We start from the raw sequence: 12317 nt of genomic DNA on the forward strand, positions 1-12317 counted from the left end.
ATCATTGTATTACACATATTCTGCAATTCTGGCGCAATCCTCTTTTTGAACCCCCAACTAAAACGTCCCTTGTTCGCTCAAGCATGAATAAAATTTATTTCTTTAAATTGCATTTCAAAGATAAGACCTTAGAGCATCTATTAACACCAAAATATAGACATCATTATTTGAAACAAAAATTTTATAGACTTTTCAAATCTGTCCCGTTTTTTTTGATACGCACTGTAGTCATCTATTATGTCAATGCATATGTTTATTTATGTACTTTACTAAATCTTTTGAATAACACAATTTTTTTTTAAATAATGATTTCCCATTTTAAGATTATCGATTACATGCATGACATATATGTATATATGTATATATATATATTTTTCTAGATGCATTCAATGCTTCTAATAATGTTTCCTCTTTTCAATATAAACCTACGCCGAAGAGATCAGCGATCAAGTCAAAAAGGAAAACGCTATACAAATTAAAACGTAGAAGGGGGGGGGGGGGGGCTGAGTTTTATCATGCATGTAATCGATAATCTAAAAATGGGAAATCATTATTATAAAAAACGATTGTGTTATTCAAAAAGATTTAGTAAAGTACATAAATAAATTTATGCATAGACATAATAGACGTATAGTCATTTTATGCAGTTTGTAAAATCATTCAATTTTTCAAGCTTGTGATCTATACAATCATTAGCGTACCTACGGGGGGGGGGGGCAGAGGGGGCAAACTGCCCCCCCCCCCTGACGAGTCACAACTGATCCCTGGTCCGCTCCTTTGAACTTGAAGACCCTTTTTTTTCTTGCCAATTGCCTTTATTTGTGGTTGAAGACCTTTTTATTTGGGGGGGGGGGGTGTTGTCAAAATTTTTGGCAGACGAATTTGCCCCCCCCTTGTGGAAAATCCTAGGTACGCCACTGTGTACAATATAATATAGGCCGTGTTTATGCTTTAACTTTTCAGGCCAGAATCAGCGTTTCCAAACGTGATTAGTCCAAAACACGGTTGCGTCCATGCTTACTTTCATTTAACGCTGTTTCAAAACGCCGATCGTAAACTCACAAAAAGGTGCGTTTGTAAACTTTTTTTTTTAGTAATCTTTTATTGTCTTCTCTCATAAAACAAAATTGAACATAGTAAAATGTAACATTCATTACAAAGTTTGATTTGAACTTACAAATATTATGGTTACATTTGACAATTCTTAACAAAAATGAATTTAAACAATGTCTTAAATAGATTCTAAATCAATTCAATTTGTTGTAAGTGTCTGATGTACATTCTTTTCTCTTACATTTTTATATATACATAATACATATGTTCAATGAAGAAAAAAAGTGTAGCCTAAAATCAAATTATTCACCATTTATCACAAAGAAAACTCTGTAAAGAAACCTGTAAGTTTATTAAAATAATATGGGATTTATGAGAGAAGATTTACTATTGATAATCTTCGGACCTTCGCGCACACTCACATCCCACCCCATCACACTCAAAACAGATTCACGCACAAACACCCCCTGCCCACACACCCTTACACACACACACACCCACCCTCACCCGCACACATACCCTCACACACACATATCTCCACCCTAGGTCTTAAAAGTATTGTATCAGTATCTTTTTCGGAAAAGTCAAATATTCTTTCAATGTTTTTAATAGCGCATGACCTCTCAGATTTCATGTTTAACAAAGCTTTATAGATTTTCTTTCATGTAACATTAGCTATTGTGTTCACATTTCCATGAAACATAAATTCGAAATTTAAAGCTGTGTCCCTGCATGTGTCTGTTTTCTTCAAGAGACATTTCCACGTTGCTGGAATATTTTCATATACTGTGTGGAGATATTCTATCTCATCTTCTTTTAATCCCATCGTCTGGAAGGCTCTAGATGATTTAAAATTACCCCTGTCATCAACTAAATGATGTATTTTATAAATATTTCTAAGAAATAAGCTTTCTTCAAATGGCTTATTTCCGTCCTAACGTATAAATTTATTATTGAAGAATATCTCATTTCTTTTTGACGTTTCATTTTTAAGCAATATTTCCAACATGTTTATGTAAAAGCTTGGTAGGGACAATCTGCACAAATTTAAAGATATGTTACTAAAAAGTATTAGTAAACCTCCAAAATTACGTGTCCTATTTATAAAAAATCGTTTCCATCCTATTTTCGAATCTCCGAGTATGAGTCTCTTTAACCACATAATCCTTTGTGCAAATACAAATAAGTGAAAATCTATCATTCTAAGCCCTCCTTTTTCGTAATCCATGCACATAATGTTCCTTTTTATTTTGTCTTTCCCATTCCATAAAAATTTAAACATTAACGTTTCAATAACATGAAAAACCCAAGGTGGTACTGGGGTGAGTGACGATACAAAAATTATTTTCGAGAGTGCAAATGTTTTCAACAATTGAATTTTTCCCATTAGAGTGAGATCTCTCTGTTTCCACCAATTCAACAAATTTTTAATTTTGCTTAAGTTCTCTTTATAATTTATCCTTTCCTGTACCTCCACATCCAATGAAAAAGTTATACCCAAAATTTTAATGACTTCTACTATTTTACCAAAAGGCATTCTAACGTTTTCTTCGGAGAGGGGGCCTAACAGCAAAATAAAGGTTTTGTCTTTATTTATTCTCAAACCTGATATTTTTCAAATTTTTCAAAGGTTTTTTCTATGTTATCTATTGATAATGGATCTTTTATGAAAAGGGTCATATCATCTGCATAAAGTATTTGTTTAACTTCAAAATCACTGAAGTGAATTCCACGTATATCGGAATTTTTACGAATCGAATGAGCTAAGACCTCGATACATAAAATAAATAAATAGGGAGAGAGCGGGTCCCCTGCCTTACCCCCCTTTTCAACGCAGAAATACCCTGTAGATATGCCTCCATTAAAAACACAGCTTGAGGCTTTATTATATAATGTTTTAATCCACCTACACCAAGATGCTCCAAAACCGAAATGACGTAAAACATTTTGTAAAAATAAGTGGGACACAGAGTCGAATGCTTTTTCAAAGTCTATTGCCATTAAATAGCCAGGAATATTATTTTGTTTCGTATAAAAAATCATGTCGTCTATTAACCTTACTGCCTCTCCTATATTTCTGTCCTTTATATATCCAACCTGATCAATATAAATAATTTCATGCAATACTTTTTTACTTCTTATTGAGAGAGCTTTTGCTAAAATCTTATAGTCGACATTCAGTAATGAAATTGGCCTATAATTCTGAGTAAACAAAGGGTCTTTTCCGTCTTTCGCAAACGTAATAATAACTGCTTGTTTTTGATGTGCCGAAAGTTCCCCCTTAGAAAAAGATTCATTTAAAGCGTCTACTATCAAATCTCCTATTATAGACCAAAATACTAAATAGAATTCAACACTAAGCCCATCGTTTCCCGGTGTTTTATTAAGTTTCATTTGTTTTAAAGCTTCCAAACATTCACCTTGAGTAACTTTTCCTTCACAAATGTCTCTTGAAGCCCGTTCTAATTCCGGTATATCTTGAAAAAGGTATCTTCCATAATCTCGTGTTTTTCGCCTTCCTGTTGCGAGTATAATTTACTGTAAAATCTATGTATTTCTTGAATTATTTCATTTTGATTTAAAATGATTTTTCCTTCTATCATTAGTTACTGTTTTTCTTTTATTAGATTCCATCAGTTGAGTAAAATACCTTGTATCTCTTTCACCACTTTCATAATATGATGCTCTAGATCTTACCTTCACTCCTTCATTCACGTAATTATAAATTGCTTTTAATTCATTTTGTTTACCTTCTAATAATTCTATTTTTTGCCTGTCTACCTTTCCTAAAAGATCGCTTTCTAAAACCAATATTTCTTTCTCCAAAATCTTATTTTTTTCTTCCGTATCTTAGCCTTTTCTTTAGAATATTTTCTTGTAAAACTGCCAATTTTCATTTTTAGAAAATCCCAGAGAACTCTCTTATCTGCAATTTCTTCTTTAAATTCTTCTTTCAATCTTAAAATTTCTTCTTTCATCTTTTTCTTAAAATCTTCATCGTTGCATAAACTATTACTGAATTTCCAGTAAGAACTTTTAAATTTTAAATCAGATGGCAGATTATAGCAATGCAACTAAACGTCGTTCAACCACGATCGTAAACGTGTTTAAATGACGTCATTTGGTACATGCTTCCGGTGAGAATACGCGGGCAAATACAGGCGCGTTTCCGTTTTACACCCTGGCGAAGGCATTTTCCGGAAAAGAAGCCAAAAAGCGACTAGTGAAGAGTCTACACACGTCGCTGGGTTGCATGCAGCGTGCGACACAGGCGAGTCCACCACCGCATGCAATTTGCACAGTTACTGATCAGAGTTCCTCGGCACTTAGAGAGAGCGGCAGTCAGGAGTGAAATCCGAACATGCTTTTGCAGTCGCGTTGTTTATGATTTTTTTTTTCTAAAAATAAATTATTAACTAAATAGAATGACAGACAAAATCAAAATAAACAGATACTTATAATGGAAAGACAAATTTAAGTTTGATGGATTGATACACTTAGAAGCTGCCGAAAGATAGATATAGAAGACTGATAAATAGATAGAGACAAGATAGACAGACAGACAGATAGATAGATAGATAGATAGAGAGAGAGAGAGAGAGAGGTGGATAGATAGAAAGAGAGAGAAAGAGGGAGAGATGGATTGATAGATAGAGAGAGGGGGAGAGACAGAGAGGTCGAAATATAGAGGGAGAGGGGGAGAGAGAGAAAGAGAGAGAGAAGGATAGATAGAGGGAGAGAGAGAGAGAGATGTTGTAGATAGAAATATGGACGGACAAAGAGAAAGAGAGAAAAAAGACAGACAGATGCTAGAGAAGGAGAGAGAGAATTTGAGAGACAGATAGATAGATGTTAGATAGATAGAAAGATAAAGAATGAGAGAGACAGAGAATATAGACAAATTAACAGATAGATACATAGATAGATATATAGATAGAGAGAAATAGAGAAAGACAGACAGATGGATAGATAGAGATAGATAGATGAGAGATAGATAGATGTTAGATAGATAAAGAGGGAGAGAGACAAAGAATATTACCATATAGATAAGTTAAAAAATAGATAGATAAATAGATAGAGAGAATAAGAGAAAGACAGACAGATGGATAGATAGATAGAGAGAGATATTAAATAGATAATTAAAGAATGAGAGAGACAGAGAAGATTATTAACAAATTAACAGATAGATAGATACTCTAGTTAAAAAAATAGATAAATAGATAGAGAGAAATAGAGAAAGACAGACAGATGGATAGATAGATGGATAGAGAGATAGATAGAGAATTTGAGAGATAGATAGATGTCAGATAGATCAAGAATGAGAGAGTAGAGCGACAAATTAACAGATAGATACTGTAGTTACATAGGTAGGTAGAGAGAGAGAAATAGAGAAAGACAGACAGATGGATGGATAGAGGGAGAGAGAATTTGAGATAGATAGATGTTAGATAAAGAATGAGAGAGACAGAGAAGATTATTAGATAGATAGATACTGCAGTTACATAGATAGAGATAGATATATAGACAGATAGAGAGAAAGACAGACATCAGCAAATCGGCAAGGCAAATGATCAAGGCAAACATTCGTATTGAACCTGGAAAGTATAAGCTCAGCTGCGGATAACTTCGGTGCGGACTTTGGATCGCGCGCCCAGCTGATAATGTAAACAAACGTAGACGTAGACTCTTCACTAGTCGCTTTTTGGCTACTTTTCCGGAAAATGCCTTCGCCAGGGTGTAAAACGGAAACGCGCACGCGGGCAAATACAGTCGTATTGCTCCGTGTTATCTCTACGTAATAACAACAATCGGAAAAAAAAACTTTCGAAAAAAAAGCGCGCCCAATTTGACCTCGCTTTACGATACAGCTGGAGATCATGATTTGCTCTGAAAAGTTAAGCATAAACAGCACTCCCAGAACCACGTTTACGATCGGCGTTTTGAATCGACGGTTGAAATCGCTGATTCTGTCCTCGCAATGGAAGCATAAACACACCCAAAGATACTACAAGGCAAGGGAGAGATCAGACACTCCGCTCTTCCCCTCAACACTTCCAGCACAATCATCATTGCCCTCTTCATCCCCATCACAACCATGACGATGGTAGTGGTTACATTTTTTTTCTGCCATTTGTTTAATAGAACTTTATGGAATACATGTAGACAATAGGAACTTGGCAAATCAAACAATGTGACCAAGCAGCGTGAGCTTAAATGCTGATATGTAGACCATAAAATGGACATTTTACACAGCACTTAAATTTGTAAATGAAAAAAAAATGAAAGCTCGATGTCCGAGCTAAAATATATTGTGTATATTGACTTCAAAACTTGCTCCATGATCAGCCTATTGAGCAAGATTTTTTTGTTTTGTAATGATATTTATTAATCATTCAGTTCAAAATCAAAGTAATGGTACATTGTAAAATATTACAATTCAATATTAACAAAACACTGTTCACAAAAGACAAATAATTATCCATAATACAAATAATCGTACAAAATGTCATGGTATTAACGTATTCATTTGAATACCACATTAGTATTATTCATATTGATCGATATTATAGGAGTAACAGGGTCTCCCCCGCACCGGGGGGGGGGATAAATATGCATGAATCAGATGAAATGCGGTGTGTATTTTTTTATTTTTCTTCCTGTAAATTCCACTTTGTGAGGTTTGTCACCAAATATGCAACCTTCTTCTTTTTCTTCTTTTTTTAGAAATGACTATTTTGCCACTTCTTTTTGGAGTTTATTTTCTTTTCCCCCCTTAAAAAAGGGAGGAATAACCTCTTTTTAATTTTCTCCTTTCTTTTCTATTTTTTCCTCTTTTTTGTTCCCTTTTTCTTTTTTCTCTTCTTTCTTTCATCTTCTTTTTTTATTTACTTTTATTTTCTCTCTTTTTTCTTTGTTTTCTTTTTCCCTTTTGTTCTTTTTTTTTTTCTTCCTTTTTTCTTTTCTGTTCTCGTCTTTTCTTTTTTCCCCTTTGTTTTTGTCTCACCTGCGAAGCAAAGTGAGACTATACGCGCCGCTTTTCCGACGGCGGCGGCGGCGTCAACATCAAATCTTAACCTGAGGTTAAGTTTTTGAAATGATGTCATAACTTAGAAAGTATATGGACCTAGTTAATAAAACTTGGCCATAAGGTTAATCAAGTATTACTGAACATCCTATCAGAGTTTCATGTCACATGACCAAGGTCAAAGGTCATTTAGGGTCAATGAACTTAGACCATGTTGGAGGAATCAACATCGAAATCTTAACATGAGGTTAAGTTTTTGAAATGTCATCATAACTTAGAAAATATATGGACCTAGTTCATGAAACTTGGACATAAGGTTAATCAAGTATCACTGAACATCCTGCATGAGTTTCACGTCACATGACCAAGGTCAAAGGTCCTTTATTGTCAATGAACTTTGGCCGAATTGGGGTTATCTGTTGAATTCCCATCATAACTTTGAAAGTTTATGAATCTGATTCATGAAACTTGGACATAATAGTAATCAAGCATCACTGAAAATTTTGTGCAAGTTTCAGGTCTCATGATTAAGGTCAAAGGTCATTTCGGGTCAATGAACTTTGGCCGAATCGGGGGTATCTGTTGAATTACCATCATAACTTTGAAAGTTTATTGGTCTAGTTCATTAAACTTGGACATTAGAGTAATCAAGTATCACTGAACATCCTGTGCGCGTTTCAGGTCACATGACCAAGGTCAAAGGTCAATGAACTTTGGCCGAATTGGGTGTATCTGTTGAATTACCATCATAACTTTGAAAGTTTATGGATCTGATTCATGAAACTTGTACATAAGAGTAATCAAGTATCACTGAACATCCTGTGCGAGTTTCAGGTCACATGATCAAGGTCAAAGGTCATGTAAGGTCAATGAACTTTGGCCATGTTGGGGTTTTTCGTTGAATAACCATCATATCTCTGTAAGTTTATTGGTCTAGTTCATAAAAAAGGGAAATAAGAGTAACCATGTATCACTGAACATCTTGTGCGAGTTAGAGTAGTATTCAAAGTCAGCACTGCTGCTATATTGAACCGCGTGATGCAGGTGAGACGGCCAGAGGCACTCCACTTGTTTAAAATATTTTTCCTGTGTAAATAGCCTGTGTAAATACATATTTTATCCTCTCTCACGAGTCAAATCACATGATCTGGTTTTGTGTCACATTAAAAAAAACAGATATGAAAAATTTTGAAATATGGGTTTGATCGACCAATTTCCTTGTCTTTTAATACAAATCAGTGTATGCTGGAAAGATTGTTACATTATCTGTAAAATGGTACCCTAATGTGTTAAGGCTTTGACTAACAGGCAGGGTTGTCGCTAAAGGGGGATGTGGGGGGGGGGGTGCGACATCCTCGTTTGAATAAATCTGCGCAGCCGACAAAAGGTGGTACATTGCTACATTGCTATGAAATGTTGGTTGTGGTCGAACTTTAAATGTAATGACACATACGATGGGTAGAGTAACTCAATCGCTTACCCGCTGAGAAGAAAAGATGTATACTTTTATCGACTTGTAAGTAACTCCAAAATTGACGCTATCCTTTATTTCGAACACCTCCCATTGTTTACATGGCACAATCAACATGTCCGGTATCATTTAAAGAAGATAGTCTTTCTGATGGTATCAAGCATGCATTGATTATTGCTAAGAAAAGAGAATAATTACCGGTCATTAGGTTCTAAACCCCTTTGTTTTGGGCAGTTTACATGGTGTATTTTACTGAACGTTGGCAATAACATGCAGTATAGATGCTGTCCCTGCTATACAGTGCGCATCAAAAAAAAGTTTACACTTAGAAAAAGTCCTGAAAAATTATACATTTGTAGTATCCTGAAGATTTTTCACCATTTTAACATTGATACAGATCCATTAGAGCAACTGACGATATAACTGTCGAGAAATATTTCCGCTTGAGTGAGCACCACTTACTTTTGAAAAGTTAGTGAAATATGATTTGCGCAGAACTTTGAAATAGTTTTGCGAATAAAAGTAGACCTTTATCATGAAGAACATATTGAAGTTAGCTATTAAAATTGATTTGAAGATATCTTTTCCTTTTTAAATGTTGTTTCCTTGCCCAACACACTTCGAAGAGTGCCATTGCAAGAAGCAAGTATTAAATGAAAAATGAAATGTAAACCCACTTCAATTGATAAAAACTTAGTGAAAAAATGATGGAGATGTCTGATATAAGCTTTTGTTTACATTTAGTTATGTCCTCAAAACCAGCTGGCACAAAAAGGGTAAAGGTTGTGCGTACTAAGTGATAAAATTTCAATTTTGGTGCCAAATTGTTACAAAATGCTTGCATGTATCCGTTTTATTTCAATTGACTAAAAGTGCAAGGGAAATGTATGAGAAATGATTCCCAGGGTAAGTTTGATTTCGCCCTTTCCCCTGCACCGCTTGAAAAACGAGCTTTTCTGCGCAAACAGATTTCTGCGAGCTTTACAAAAATGGACAGTGCTCACTCAAGTATAACATTCTGTCAAAACTTTTAATTTCATTTGATAGATGAGACCCACACCCAAGAATATATGTAAAAAAATTACCCAAATGTTGTATATTTTTTAATTCCCAGAGCTTTTTCAAAGTGTAAACTTTTTTTTGATACGCACTGTATATGCGAAAGCTAGACTAGGGCCCGGTGACATTAAGCATAGCAACTGATCGTTGTGTTGATTTTTACAATTGATCGCAAACAATAATCAATGTAATCAATCATATAAATCAGTCCAATGATCAGTTTCTAAGTTTCATGCAACTGGTCCCAGATTTTTAGGGCAGTGCAAACCAAGAAATCTGTTTCAGCTTCTCGACACATTTCTTTATTCCTGTAAACGGGAAAGTTTGTCAGTTAGAGAAAATTTTTGTTTGTTTTGTGATTATACTGTATACTATACGACATTCAATAAAAACAACTTCTCAGAAAAGTTACTTGAGTAAAATCTGGTTGATTAGTGTGGTCCATTTTGAAAAAAAAATTGTAAACGAAAAAAAAAACAAATCAAGTATGTTTTATTCAGCGCCATTTTGAGATATTTCTTTAATGTGAAAAAAATGATGATCGAATTACAAATAATTTGAACTTTTATACTGAAAAAAAAATCAATGTAAAAAGGAAAGTGAATTCAAAATTATTTAACTAATACAATTAAACAACGAATGAAGATAACTTTTATGTTTCTGAATGCTTGTTAATATGATTTAGGTTCTCTTTGGTCGAATTCGGCCATGGTAATATAATTTCAGAGAAATTATATTAATGTGATTTTTGAAATACCATTTAACAAAAAATGTAGTATGAAAATATTGCCTCTTTCTAATCAAAGGATATTGTTTAGTTTGTTCAACCCGAAGACATAATTGCAATATAATTGTTTACATACCGTATACCTGAATACTATTAAAAGTTCGGAACTCGCGCACTCGTGATCATATTGCAAATACTCCACAAGTAATGTTGTATACTCTATAACGACATAATAATAGGATTCGATTATTGATACAAGGCGTCAAAGAGGGGTTGATAAAATTGAAGATAATGACATGAATTTAAAGACTCAAGCTGTATAAAAACCTTTATCATAATGACGAGAAAAAGATGGACCTTTCACGATTCCCATCACAACTTCACTATTATTAGCTGCAAGTAGAACCGTAATAAGCCAAACTATTATTTTTATTATTGCACTCTACATAAACACATGATAATTAACACGGATCTTCTATGTTATTCATTTATTTATATTTCAGATAAATTCGATGATATTTTAGGCATGTCAAGATTCGTAGATAGTTTACTAAGGACTAGAATAAAATGAGTCTGCATTAAGATTTAAAATGTTGTCACGTGTATTACTATTAAGTAGTTATATCAAAAGTAATGTATAAAAAAAGGGAACCTTATCTACATTCTGCTTCAATCTAAGGTTTCCTCCACTTTTCCATTTTATGTACTTTAACATATATTAATATGTATTGATTAATAATGCTTGCTATTTATATATAGTCTACGTGTGTAATGGTTGCTCAGCTTAGTTATGTAAGTTATCAAAGTTTTGTAACATAACGGATTTGTGGAAATGAAATGAAAATTGTAAATTTTATACATAGCCAGCGTTAACAGCATAGCGACGATAAAATAATCTCGTTATCTCTAAAGCCTAAAGCCTATTTATTCAAGCACAATATCTAACCGGCAAACCAAAATAACCGATGATTTGATAAAATTATGAATTTATGATAACAGTTTATGAGCAATTTTTTCACCTAGTATCCTCTGCTGTATAACAGTTTATAATTATTTATATTCATGAATACAAATGTAGATATTATGAGGAAAACATTTCAAACAATTAATCATTTGATTTGGGTTAATAGCTGGGGGGGGGGGACTTGTTGGAAGTAAGCATGAGTCCATACTTTCATGAGTGATCTAGGAGTCTATACAAGGGTCCAAGGGGTGGCAGGACATACAATAATATAATGTTTTATTTACCCAGGGTAGCCACTTCAGTTAGGAAACTGCCCTACCAGCGGGCCCTCCATAACATAATAATGCTATTATTACCATTTTCCAATCTAAATGATGAGCGCCTAGCAAGAAGGCAGAAGGTCTCATCTTTTGTAAATCTTTGGTATGGCTCGGCCGAGGATCGAACCCACGACCTCCCGTTCATGAGGCAGACGCTCTACCACTGAGCCACCATGACTTATTATGACCAGTAGAATCAGGGGCGGATCCAAGATTTTCCAAGGGGGGGCACTGGCCGGTTGTACCCCCCCCCCACATCCGCCAGTGAGTAGAATCAATTATTGATATCTATTTTTCCAAATGAAAATTCTAAATTCATTCACATGGAGGATTTTATCATACGAGATAAGACACGGTGACTGGATAGGTTAAGTCAGCAAGGCGTTCGCTGATCTAGGACAAGGTCTACCTTCAAAATATTCACTCATTTTATAAACATTGGCTGGTAGTGATAGGTGGTGATAGGTGGTGAGAGCTCTTGTAAACCTTGCTTTGTATACACAATTTTTCAATCAGAAAATCTCATCTTATCAGTGGCGTACCATGGCGTACATTGGGGGCATCAGCAAAAATTTTGAGTCAGTGAAGCGCGCTCATTTGCCAGGTATACTGACCTAATAGAGACATTTGATAGGGACTGTGCCATATATGTATCTCACTGATCAAATAATTGAGCGCGAAGCGCGAGCTAAAAAATT

Source organism: Lytechinus variegatus, chromosome 2, assembly GCF_018143015.1.
Source record: "Lytechinus variegatus isolate NC3 chromosome 2, Lvar_3.0, whole genome shotgun sequence".
In the NCBI taxonomy this organism is placed as follows: domain Eukaryota; kingdom Metazoa; phylum Echinodermata; class Echinoidea; order Temnopleuroida; family Toxopneustidae; genus Lytechinus; species Lytechinus variegatus.